Source organism: Bactrocera dorsalis, chromosome 5, assembly GCF_023373825.1.
Source record: "Bactrocera dorsalis isolate Fly_Bdor chromosome 5, ASM2337382v1, whole genome shotgun sequence".
NCBI classification, from domain to species: domain Eukaryota; kingdom Metazoa; phylum Arthropoda; class Insecta; order Diptera; family Tephritidae; genus Bactrocera; species Bactrocera dorsalis.
The window spans coordinates 53,047,875-53,062,694 of NC_064307.1; positions in this window are offsets into that span (position 1 = coordinate 53,047,875).

Below are 14,820 nucleotides of genomic sequence, written 5' to 3' on the forward strand. Positions count from 1 at the left end.
AAAAATGACGAAGAAAATTTAAGATCAGAATTTCTTCAACTGAGTAATCGTATGCGAGAACTGCAACTGCATGGCCCTGCACCATCAACAAATAATCCAAGACTGAAGGCACCCACATTCGATGGAAGTATTCCATTTCAAATTTTCAAACTTCAGTTTGAAAAGACAGCAATGGCCAATAACTGGAATGCAGCGGACAAAGTGGCGTCCTTGTTTGTATCATTGAAGGGACCTGCGGCAGAAATCCTTCAGACTATTCCAGACTGTGAACGGGACAACTATGAGGCATTGATGAGTGCGATAGAAAGACGATATGGTAGTGAGCACCGGAAACAAATATACCAGATCGAACTGCAAAATAGGGGTCAGAAGATGAACGAGTCACTGCAAGAGTTCGCAACTGAAATAGAACGACTGGCTCATTTGGCAAATGCAGATGCACCTGTGGATTACATTGAGAGGGTAAAAATTCAATGTTTCATAAATGGAATTCGTGATGTGGACACCAAACGCGCCACATATGCATTGCCAAAAAGAACGTTTGCTGAAACGGTTTCGCACGCCCTCACACAGGAAACAGCTTCCCTACTGAGTAAACCAGCACACAAAGTACAAAGGGTTGAAATGGAACAACCGGCGCTGATGGAAGAAATACTGAAGACTCTGAAGACAATTGCTGCACCGCGAGTAAATACAACAGGAAGATGTTTCAACTGTGGAAAAGCGGGTCACTTTGCCCGAAATTGCAATATAAAAGTAAACCCATCAAAACGGAAACAACCAACAGATAACGAGGACGGAGCATCCACATCTCACAAGTCGTTAAACTAAAACGGAACAGTTCAAAGGGGCGTGAGCTGGTTCCCACAACTATTTGCCCCGCCATCTCGATATCACAAATAGGCCGCCATGACAACAATCTTACTATCAACGGTATCGTAAATGGACGACTGTCAACGCTTACTTTGGATACTGGTGCCACACATTCAATTATCCGACCGGATGTGGTAAGAGGAACGGTTGAACCATTAATCGGTTGCAAGCTTCGAACGGCCACCGGGGAGGAAGCAGCTGTCGCGGGAAAAGTGTTTTGCGAAGTGATGATTGGTACCCTGGAAGTTAATCACACCTTCATCGTAGCAGAAATCACGGATGAAATTATAATGGGAGTAGATTTCATGATTGATCACGGGGTTACTTTGGATTTAAACAAGCAAATGCTGTTTTGCCAGAACATGGAGATGCCTATAAACACCGGATATCTGACCAACGTTGAAAGTAAGAGGGTGATTGTTGATGATAATCAGACTATTCCACCAAAATCTGAGGCGATCGTATGGGCTAAAGTGAATGGAGGAGGTGGGACTGAAGAATTGTGGATTGTGGAACCAACAAAAATAGATACACCCATATTGGTAGGAAGAACGCTTGTGAAAACTAGAGAAGACGCCACCATTCCGGTCAGAGTAGTGAATGAATTCAACACGCCTATAAGGCTGAAGAAAGGAGCATTAATTGGACAGTGCCAGAATATAAGTGCAATAGCACGATGCGAACGGTCAGAACAGAAGCCTACTATTGAGCCACAGCAGATAAGTCCTACACTCCTAAACAATTTGCTGAATGAGGTGCATGGAAATGAAAAATTAAAAGCAGAAAAACTATTAGAAAAATACGCATCCATATTTGCAAACGAAGGAAACAACACAGGAAGAACGAGCATTGTCAAACATCGCATAAATACCGGAGACGCTAAACCAATCCGGCAAGCTCCGCGTAGGGTTCCACTAGCAAAACGTGAAGATGCTAACAAAATTATTGAAGACATGCACAAAAACGGTGTAATCGAACCTTCAATAAGTCCATGGAGCTCACCTATCGTCTTAGTTAAAAAGAAAGATGGTAGCACCCGTTTCTGCGTAGATTATAGGAAGTTGAATGATGTCACAAAGAAAGACAGTTATCCTCTACCGAGAATCGACGATACATTAGACACCTTGTCTGGAGCGAAATGGTTTTCTACATTAGATCTACAAAGTGGATATTGGCAAGTCGAGATTGACGAACATGGCCGTGAAAAGACCGCTTTCAGTATGGGCGACGGGCTATGGGAATTCTCTGTGATGCCATTTGGGTTATGTAATGCGCCTGCAACGTTCGAGCGACTGATGGAACATGTGTTAAAAGGACTCAACTGGAAGACATGTTTGGTGTATCTTGATGACATTATCATCATGGGAAAAAGTTTTGATGATCATCTGAAAAATCTAGAGGAAGTCTTTCAGCGAATAGCATCAGCCGGATTACGCTTGAATCCCAAAAAGTGTTCATTATGGAAGAAGCAGGTCACATATCTCGGTCATAAAGTGTCAACTGAGGGGATTCACACCGAGGAAGGAAAAATAAAAGCAGTCAAAGATTGGCCTCGACCCACCAACATACATGAACTCCGCAGCTTCCTTGGCTTATGCACGTATTACCGCCGTTTTGTACCTGGATTTGCGAACGTGGCTAGAAGTTTACATGATTTAACAAAGAAGAATCGCCCGTTTGTATGGCAGTTGGAACAAGAAAAAGCGTTTGAGCAGCTTAAAGAACTACTTTGTACGGCGCCGATGTTAGCTTATCCAATACCTGGAAAGAAATTCATCCTGGATACAGATGCGAGCGCTTATGGAATTGGAGGTGTCCTGTCTCAGCTCATCGACGGACAAGAAAGAGTAATTGGGTATTACAGCAGAGTGCTCGGGAAACCAGAGAAAAACTACTGTGACGCGAAAAGAACTACTAGCTGTGGTGGAATGTGTAAAACATTTCCACAAGTATTTGTATGGACAACGATTCTTGCTGAGGACTGATCATGCAGCATTAAAATGGTTATTACAATTTAAGAATCCGGAAGGCCAAATTGCACGATGGATCGAAAGATTACAGAATTACGACTTCGAAACGGAACATCGAAAGGGGATTCACCACAAAAATGCGGATGCATTATCACGTCGCCCTTGTCCACTGGAATGTAAACATTGCTCCAAATCAGAAGGAAAAGAAGGTATAATCGACGTGCGATTGCTGAATATAGAACCTGAAGATGATTGGACTCCTCACCGCATCAGAATCAATCAGCTGGAGGACCCTGATCTTGCAAAGCTGGTAATGGCCAAAGAAAATGGGGTACGACCACCAAAGGAACAAATAAGTAGCGAGAGTCCAACTGCAAAAGCATATTGGGCCCAATGGAACAGCATAAACCTCGTTAATGGATACCTTCATCGTACCTGGGAAAGCGAAGATGGCAAACAGTCTCGTCTGCTGATCATAGTACCGAAGTCCATGATCCCGAAAGTATTGAAAGAATATCACAATGGACCTAGTGGAGGGCACCTTGGAATTACAAAAACTTTAGAGAAGATTAAACAACGGTTCTACTGGATCGGTTGTCGAGATTCCATAGCAGAATGGATAAGTAATTGCGTAGAGTGCATGGCAGCTAAAGGTCCTAAAGCCAAAAGTCGCGGTAGGCTACAACAGTACAACGTGGGATCACCATTTGAACGAGTCGCAATGGATGTTGCAGGTCCGTTCCCAACCAGTACGGCCGGAAACAAATATCTACTGGTTGTCATGGACTATTTCAGTAAATGGCCAGAAGTATATGCCTTACCAAACCAGGAAAAGAAGACCGGAGCCGAAGCGTTTGTAGAAAATTGGATAACAAGGTTAGGAGTGCCCGTCGAATTACACTCAGATCAAGGCAGAAATTTCTAATCTTCCATTTTCCAAGAAGTCTGTACATTATTGGGCATCCACAAGACACGAACAACAGCGTTACACCCACAATCAGATGGGATGGTAGAGAGATTCAACCGAACGCTCGAAGAACATCTGCGGAAAATCGTTGATAAAGACCAACGGAATTGGGACAAGTGCATCCAGATGTTCCTGCTGGCGTATCGTTCAGGGAAGCACGAGACAACTGGTTACACGCCAGCAAAGATTATTTTCGGATCTGATCCGCGACTCCCTTCTGATCTTAAGTTTGGAACGAATCCTACAGCTGTAAGAAATGATGGAGATTATTGTTCTGCCTTAAAGGAAGAAATGAATGAATTGCATCTAATGGTAAGACAGCATACGCATCTGATGAGCAATAAGATGAAGGACCGGTTCGATCAAGCGGCAAATTCAAAAGGTTTTGAAGAAGGTGATCTGGTCCTGTTGTACAATCCACTTCGAAAGAAAGGCTTGTCCCCGAAACTGCAGACAGCCTGGGAAGGACCCTATATGGTGATGAAACGACTTAATGACGTGGTATACCGCATACAAAGAAATGGAAAAGCACGATGTAAAATGAAAGTAGTACATTTGGAGAGGCTCGCCCCATTTGGTTCAAGAGGATTTGTGCCTAATCGGGACGATTAGGCTTTAGTGGAGGGCAGTGTTACAAAAGTAGTATTAAGATGTATTTGTATTGCTATATGCATCCCTTATTATGAACAATAGCTGTAGGTATATGGAATAGCATTTGTCTTGTTGTAGACATCTGGCGCCGCGGCTGTCTGCTTGTTAAAACAATAGACATCTGGCGCCGCACTGTCTGCTTGTCGATACAATAGGCATCTGGCGCCGCACTGTCTGCTTGTGTAGTTAAACAATTGCTGAGTCTGGCGCCGCGACTGTCTGCTTGCGTCTGGCGCCGTATAGCATTATGTTCTGGTAATTTCCAGACGCAATATTCTAGAAGGACACGTCGGCATCAGCGAGAAGTGCGTAGCTATATAAGCCGTAGCAGCGCCAACGTAATCAATCAGTGCTAAGAGTAAACTGCTATAGTGTAGACGAGTTGTGAAATAAAGAGTTGTTGAATTAAATTAAACAGTGTTGATTTTATTTGTCAATCCAGAGATACGAACCTAACAAAGTAAACTAGCAAGCAGTAAATTCGTAACAATATGTATGTAAAACGACTAAATTAATTCGAGAATGATTAAAGAGAAATTCTTTGAAGAAAAATATACAAAGTCACAGGAATATAAAAAATCATTCTTTGAGTCACATATGCGTGATTATTTTGTATTATATGAACCATTGTTTTCCGAAAAATGGTAAAAATTTTAATTTTTTTACAAAATCGGGAAAAATTAGGTAAAAATAAATTTAAATTTCATTTCTCTCTAATTTAATTTTTTTTTTTTAAATAAATTAATATTTCAAATAAATTCTATTTATTTCGACTATTACAAAGTGAAGATGTGCCAAATTAACTTCATTTCTTCAAACGACATTGATGACCTCCAAAAAATATGCATATTCCCGCTATTTCGATATAATATCTACATTTGTACCAATAGAATTTCTACGGCATATACCTGTCTATATGTCGGCGCACCCTAATAGTGTGTGGATTTGGTATGCGTGTGCGAGTGTATGTGTATACAGTTTAGGGAATTTCATTAGAAGACTAAGTTCCTCATTATTGCATCAGCCGTTAATTGTCCTGTGATTGGTTGTATGGATGTTGTCACTTCAAGAAGTACCGTTTTAGCGGGGCGACAGCGTGGTGTCGCTACCACCGAGTGTGGTTGCCTGCATGTCGTCTCTTCAAGGAGTACCGTTTTAGCGGGGCGACAGCGTGGCGTCGCTATCGTCGAGCGTGGTTCGGTGGTAAGCACAAAAGGAAGAAAACGACGTAGAGTCAGTCGTGTTTAGGACTTGATATTGTGGTCGTGCTGAGGACTTGATATTGTGAAGTAGTGTTTAGGACTAGATATTGTAAAGTCGTGTTTAGGATTTGATAGTGAGTGTGTATTGTGAATTGTGAGTTGTGAAGTGTGCAGCCGAAACTCGCTGCGCTACAACAATGACTATCGAAGACAAAGGTATTCCGACATACATACATATGTGTATTATTTCTTTGGCGCATTTGTATGTTTACGAATGTAAATGCGAGCCACATACATATCGCTCATTTGCTGCAAGACCGGCATAATTCAAAAAACGTGATTTTTGAGTTAATGCTGCAGAATTGTTCGTTATATCATACTTCATGTTGAGTGAAAAATTCATATGAATACCTCTTATATGCTCCGCTTGAGAAGTGTGTTTTCTGGCGAATCGATTTTTTTGACTTATGTCGGTCTTGCAGCAAATGAGCGATATGTACATACATTCATAATGACAAGTGTCGCACGCTTCTTTCACATCTCCGTTGTCACGGTCAACCAATGACCGAAACTTGCGTTTTGTCAAAGAGTCAATCAGTCGAAGCACTGACGCGATGACAAAGCGTCACAACATTGTGTTGCTGGTAGAAAATCCAAGCTGTGCCGAAAAAAATAAACGAATGGCCGCCAATTGGCACCGCTTCCCTTGCCGCTGTAACAGCTTCACCTACAGCTAGCGTAAATATGTACATATGTTTTCGTATGAGCTTGCATACATCTCGACGCTGATTTTTGTGAGCCACGGAAAAATATTTTAGAATTGACAAGTGTTGTAAATCGACAACAGCAATGTTGCCACTGTTCAATTTATGATTTTTAGCGAAAAGACGCTTGTTGGCAAAGGCATGCTCGGGGACATGTTACAGCGTCTGTTTTTATGAATGAAGCGAGGTCGCTTGTAGAATATGCGCCTGAGTCAGAGAACGTGAAGTATAGAGAAGGTGCAAATCGAAATCTGTATGATGGTTCGATTGCGCGGCTAACAGAGCTGATAGATTTTTATTAGGGAATTCGCCGTGCTCGCTGCTATTTAGCATAATTGAGCACGTGGAGTGGCAGAAATATATGTAAATGACTGAAAATAAATAAAGAGAATTTGCTTCGTAGAAAAATATACAAAATATACAAAGGCACACAGAGAATGTAAAAAAGCATTCTATGTGTCACATATGTATGCATGCTTATATTGCACTATATAATATGAACCATTGTCACATATGCGTGATTACTTTGTATCAAATGAACCATTTTTTTCCGAAAAATGGTAAAAGTACATATGAATACATATTTACGCACGTTGGACGGCGAAGCTTTTACAGCGGCAAGGGAAGCGGTAACAATCGGCGATCGTTTGTTAGTTTCTTTCGCGTCTCGTCGCGTCAATGCTTCGACAGATTGATGTGCTGAACACATAGAACGCGACAGACTGCAAGCGCCATCTGAATCTGATATTGAAATACACACATTCTTAAGGACACAGTTATTTAGGCAGCTGCACAACTACATAACTGTGTCCATAAGAACGTGTGTATTTTAATATTTGACAGATGTCGCTTGCAGCCTGCCCCGCTCTATGTGTTCAGCATTTGACTCTTTGGCAAAACGCCTGTTTCGGCCATTGGTTGACCGTGAAAATGGAGATGCGAAAGATGCGTGCGACACTTGTTATTATGAATGTATGTACATATGTATGTATGTGGCTCGCATTTGCTTTCGGAAACATACAAATGTGCCAAAGAAATAATATACATACATACATATGTATATGCCATAGAAATTCTATTGGTACAAATGTGGAAATGATAACGAAATAATGCGAATATGCATATTTCATGAAGGTCATCAATTTTCTTTGAAGAAATGAAGATCATTTTGCACATCTTCACTTTGTAATAGTCGAAATAAATATTAATTAATTTAAAAATTAAAAAATAAAAATAAAGAGAAATAACATTAAAATAATTTTCCCTTATTTTTCCTGATTTTGTAAAAAAAATTAAAGTTTTTACCAGTTTTCGGAAAAAAATGGTTCATTTGATACAAAGTAATTACGCATATGTGACAATGGTTCATTAATTCAATATAAGCATGCATATGTGAAAATCACGCATATGTGACAAGGGTCATATAATACAATATATGCATACATATGTCACTCAGAGAATGCTTTTTTACATTCGCTGTGTGCCTTTGTATATTTTGTATATTTTTCTACGAAGCAAATTCTCTTTATTTATTTTCAGTCATTTACATATAACTATTTCTGCCACTCCACGTGCTCAATTATGCTAAATAGCAGCGAGCACGGCGAATTCCCTAATAAAAATCTATCAGCTCTGTTAGCCGCGCAATCGAACCATCATACAGATTTCGATTTGCACCTTCTCTATACTTCACGTTCTCTGCTTGCGCTACGTACTCGGCATATAATATAAACAAAAAATACGAAGCAGTAATAAAAAAGAGAGTGTGCTTATGACCGCACGACTGAAGTAAAACTTCTTTCTCTCTATCTATATGTATATATATGAATGTGTGTGTGCAATATATACATGTATGTCTATTATTACACGAGGCGACAAAAGTTGCTAATTCTCGGGCGATTCTCTTTTGCTGTCGCCCATTACCTTCACACGAGCAACTTGTGTTGCGCAACTCTGTTCGAGTTTTTTTCTCATTCTCTTTCACTTTACTTTAACCCATTGTCTACTCTTTACTTTAACCCATTGTCGTTTCTTTTTCCTTATGGGTATTTGGGCCACTCTATCACATATATTAATCAGTTCTGACAATTAAGAAATACATTTTATTTATAATTCAAAATTAAAACAAAGATTATATGACAGACTTTCACATAAGTATGTACATATGTCACCCTTTTCTCTATCGTCTGAATCAATTTGTATGGCTTTCTTCATACATTTCAAAATATCTTTAATTAATTCGATACTCGTCATACTCCATTTTCTAAAATATTTATATTATATTATGTATATCTGTATACATATTTGCAAATTACTTGCCAAAAGATGAAATTAATTTTTTTAAATATATTCAAAATATTAATTTCAAAAAAATATACTCAAATGCAACTATGTACTACGAAAGAAAGAACACGAATGCTGAAAAACGTCGCAGCGAACTGCTACGAATAAGAACACAAAGCGAGTTGCTGAACACTGGAAACTCGGCGCGATTCTCCTCTCCTCGTCGCCCCCTCGCCTATAAACCAAGAGTTGCCGAGACAAAAGTTGCTGCGTGTAATAAGCGAGTATGCACATATACATATATTTATTTCCTACAAATATTTAAATTTATTTTATGTTTTCATTAGTAAATTAATACTTTTGCATAGATCTTTTATTTTTTGTTTTATTCGTTATTTTCATTATTGGGTACATCAGTAATTACTGTGGTAGATTGTAAAACTGAGACAATAGGCTTATGATACGAGAAATACGATACATATATTTTAGAATTAAAATTATACAGAAATCTAGAAAAAACTGCATCGATTGTTGTTCCATGTTTTGTAGTTGGCTCATTACGGTCATTATTCATTTGTAATTCTAATTTATCTCGTAGAAAGTTTATCAAGAGTTGTCCATTTTCGGATGCGAAATTGATATTGAAATCTCCTGCTAAGATTAGTGGCAACGTATGATAGTTTTCTCCTAGTTCTTCAGAACCTACTCGACCATAAATCATAAGTCTTCTGTATATAAACTTTATGATATTATTAACTGTGTTATTGGGCGACATGTAAACAACTACCATTATGATGTTTGTTCCATCGTTCAAAACACGGGAAAAATTAGGAAAAATTATTTTAATTTTATTTCTCTTTATTTTTATTTAAATAAAGTAATATTTCAAATAAATTATATTTATTTCCACTATTACAAAGTGAAGATGTGCAAAATGAACTTCATTTCTTCAAAGAAAGTTGATGACCTTCATGAAATGTGCATATTAGCATTATTTCGTTATCATTTCCATATTTGTACCAATAGAATTTCTATGGCATATACATACATACATATCTATATTATTTCTTTGGCACATTTGTCTGTATGTTACGAAAACAAATGCGAGCCACATACATATGTACATATGTACAAACATTCATACTAACAAGTGTTGCACGCATCTTTCGCATCTCCGTTGTCATGGGCAATCAATGGCCGAAACTCAAAGAGTCACGCCCGGAACACATAGAGCGGGGCAGGCTGCAAGCGACATCTGTCAAATATTAAAATACACACGTTCTTATGGACACAGTTATGTAGTTGTGCAGCTGCCTAAATAACTGTGTCCTTAAGAATGTGTGTATTTCAATATCAGATTCAGATGGCGCTTGCAGTCTGTCGCGTTCTATGTGTTCAGCACATCAATCTGTCGAAGCATTGACGCGACGAGACGCGAAAGAAACTAACAAACGATCGCCGATTGTTACCGCTTCCCTTGCCGCTGTAACAGCTTCGCCGTCCAACGTGCGTAAATATGTATGCATATGTATGAACTTGCATACATATCGACGCTGATTTTTGCGAGCTAAGGAAAAATATTTTAGAATTGAATATTATAAATCGACAACTCCGTTGTTGCCACTTTTCTGACTTCTTTCTGTGAAGAAGCATCAGAAAAGACGCTGTTGGCAAAGGCATGCTCGGGGAGATGTTACGGCGTCTGTTTATATGAATAAAGCGCGGTCGCTTGTGGCATACGCGCCTGCGTTTATGAATGAAAACGTTTTTGTTGTAGAATTTACTACATTTGGGCTTCGCCAATTCGGCTGCCATATTGACTTGTGATGCTTCTTCTATTTGAGCAGTTGTTGTTTTTATAGAACAATGCTTCAATTTTTTGTTGGTGACATATTCACATGTGTACGCATATGCATGTTTGAATGCTTGTGCATTATTTGTTCGCAAGTGTATACAAATATATATAAGTATATACGAATATATGAACATGCAGATCAATGCGCTCACATGTTATTATTGATAAGTGATAATATACATGTGAATATAAGTTTTGAATAATAAAATGTACGATTAATGTACATTTATCACTATTGTAATATATTAAATTTTTTTAATATATTATGATAGTCTGTTATATATGTACATACATACATATGTACATATGTAATGAAGTATACACATAAGTATGAATATATCAATTACAAATATAATTAAAAAAATAGGCTTTATTTTCACATAAACTACGAATATTGCTTTGAAAAAGTGATTAAATTCAAATTTATTCAATTGCACATGTATTCATTAATATGAACAAAAAGAATTCATACGAATACACATGTTTGCATATATCCATATAAGAATATAAGCAAAAGAGCGAACATACGTCTGTTAGAGCAATATATAGTTTTGAGCATAATTTTAGTAGAAAAAAATCTAACTACTTGCATATAGTATACAAAAACTTTTCCAATCAAAAAGCAGAATAACCTCATTATGTTTCATTTTGGCGCTATTTCCCCCGTAAAACATATGTACATATTTGTATATGTTAGCTTTAGAAAAAGTCATACATATGTATGTAGCATCCAGGAACTTCTCCGCCTACCAGAAATCACCTGCATATAAATACACTTGTGTGTATATTGCCCTGCATTGGTTCTCTTTTATTTACATTAACATGTTATTGCTCATAGACTCTAAAAACCACTCAATATGGTGAAACACGCTCATAATTTGTATGTGGTGAAACTGGACCATCGCGACCGAGTTAGCCAAAAATATTTTTATGTTCTTCGCGCCGTGAACCTTCTCTATGATAGACGTTCTCTGGTTTTAGCTTACGTTATGATTATTTGATGTATAGAAATAAGTTCTAGCTAGTAAGAACTCGTACATATGTAAGTTTTTAGTAAGTAAGCAAATTTTGATTATAAAAACTAAGTAAATTTGTTGAATAATGAGAGTTCAATTTTTGCCAGCAGCAAAGGTGCGTGTTGATATTATTGGTGGGCAGCATTAACTTGCATGCTCCTTATGCACGTTCATACATATGAATACATATTTACGCACGTTGGACGGCGAAGCTGTTACAGCGGCAAGGGAAGCGGTAACAATCGGCGATCGCTTGTTAGTTTCTTTCGCGTCTCGTCGCGTCACATACTAAACACATAACGACGACCAGACGACAAACGACAAACGAGAGTACGAAATGAAAACAAAACAACGCATGTACACAAAACAACGCAGCTGTCCATTTTGCATGTACACAATTTCGTTGTGGCCATACTAATACCTTGCACTTCAATGAAATTTTAATATTTTGTTCAAAGTTAAATTTTTTATGCAAAAAATAAGTAAATAGGTATATAATTTTGTTTTAAATTATCAATTGTTATTACAAATGATAAAATAGAGCTATTTTATGCTTTTATTTGTAAAATAACGTCAAGTTTGTAAGAGCTGTGAATAATTTTACATTTTACATATTAGTGGCATCACCACTCTTCCTCATCTCTCTTCTTCATTCTACTGTCGTTGGCAAATAGGAATTAGCGAGAATGACAACTGTCGGCCTACAGTCGTGTTTTCGTGTCGTTGTCAAAATAAGTGTCCATAAGAACGTGTGTAATATTTGACAGATGTCGTTTGTCGACCTGTCGTCGTTATGTGTTTACAGCATCAATGCTTCGACAGATTGATGTGCTGAACACATAGAACGCGACAGACTGCAAGCGCCATCTGAATCTGATATTGAAATACACACATTCTTAAGGACACAGTTATTTAGGCAGCTGCACAACTACATAACTGTGTCCATAAGAACGTGTGTATTTTAATATTTGACAGATGTCGCTTGCAGCCTGCCCCGCTCTATGTGTTCAGCATTTGACTCTTTGGCAAAACGCCTGTTTCGGCCATTGGTTGACCGTGAAAATGGAGATGCGAAAGATGCGTGCGACACTTGTTATTATGAATGTACAGTATCGGACAAAACATTTGCAACTGAAATATGGTATTGAAAATAATGTCGATTACACAGAAAATAATTGCGGGAAACCTACTCTTTTAATTTTATTTTAAATATTGGATGCTAATTAAGGTAAACAACGCAAGTTTAATAATATTTTTCAGTTCATTTGTTTAATGTATATAAAAAACCGATATAACATCTATATTCAATAAGACAAAACAATTGCAACTCAAAGAAAAGGGTTCACTATTTTTAATAAAATAAAAGAAAAACTTAGTATTTTGTAGCAAACTCATTACTCTCAATAACTGCTTTGCATCGCAGCGGCATTGAAGCTGAAAGGTCATCCACTAAGGTTTGGGGTATATTTCTCCATGCCTCCAAGGCCCTTTGGAAAAACTGATCAGTATTTGACACATTACTGCGATCAATTTTTTTTTTACAATTTCCCTTAAATTTTCTTTGAGATTAGGGCCTGTGGACTGTGGAGGCCACTCCATTACATCCACTTTATTTCTCTGTAATCACGATTTTATGGAAGACTCACTTAAGTGGCATTTCCCATTCACCATGTGGCAACATTACGGTTTCCAGAATGTCTTTGTAAACAAACCGATCCATGGTACCATTAATACGATGAAGCGGCCTCAAACCAGAAGCAGAAAAGCATTCCCAGACCATAACATAGCAAATATGCTTGATGTTTGTAGGCAATAGAAATTTTTAAGACGCTTATTTCGTGGGCGTCGAACAAAACTCACGCCATCACTTCCTACCAAATTAAGTTTGGACTCATCACTAAAAAGAACAGTTTTCATCTTGCTTGTTGACCATTCTAGATGATTTTTAGCAAACACAATCGTTTTAGTTGGTTACGTTTGCTAATAAGTGGTCTCTTCGTAGGTCAGTAACTGTGTAAATCAGCGTTATTTAGGCGATGAGCGACCGTTCTTGAGTAGATTGGTAACCCAAGCTCCTTTACCAATTGCGGAGCGCTTTAAAATGGAAATTTTTTTATCTCCCTTACAATTGAGCTGTCAGTTTTTTCATCAGTTTTTCTTGGTCGGCGACCACGATGCACTACTTCGACAGTTTTGTTCCTAATAAAGTTACAAATTATTCGTGAGATCTATGACTTGTGAATTGTGTACTTTGCAGAAATTTCTTTTTGAGAAGTTCCGTTATTATAATCACCAATAAAACGTGATCGGAGTGCTTCACCGAATTTATTTAGAGCCAATACTTTTTTTGTAAAAAAATTTAAAATAAAAACATATTTTCGCAAAAATTCAGAGCAGAAAGTATGCTCAGTAAATGTTCTAATTAATTGAAACTCAATACCGTTAGAAAAAGAAACAAACAAAGGAGAAAAGACATGAACAATACAGAGTTGCAATTGTTTTTTCGCGGTGGATTGGCGTACATTTGAAATTGTTTTCAAATATAACCGGAAAAATAAAAAAAGATCGCGATAAACGTTGCCAAATATGTCACTATAATGCTGTAAATTTAAAAACAAAAAACAAAAAGGAATTCGAAAGAAAAGTAGCATTGTAAGACAAAAAAAATGTAGAACGTCGGCTTAGTTGCAAATGTTTTGTCCGATACTGTATGTACATATGTATGTATGTATGTGGCTCGCATTTGCTTTCGGAAACATACAAATGTGCCAAAGAAATAATATACATACATATGTATATGCCATAGAAATTCTATTGGTACAAATGTGGAAATGATAACGAAATAATGCGAATATGCATATTTCATGAAGGTCATCAATTTTCTTTGAAGAAATGAAGATCATTTTGCACATCTTCACTTTGTAATAGTCGAAATAAATATTAATTAATTTAAAAATTAAAAAATAAAAATAAAGAGAAATAACATTAAAATAATTTTCCCTTATTTTTCCTGATTTTGTAAAAAAAAATTAAAATTTTTACCAGTTTTCGGAAAAAAATGGTTCATTTGATACAAAGTAATTACGCAGAGTGACAATGGTTCATTAATTCAATATAAGCATGCATATGTGAAAATCACGCATATGTGACAATGGTCATATAATACAATATATGCATACATATGTCACTCAGAGAATGCTTTTTTACATTCTCTGTGTGCCTTTGTATATTTTGTATAT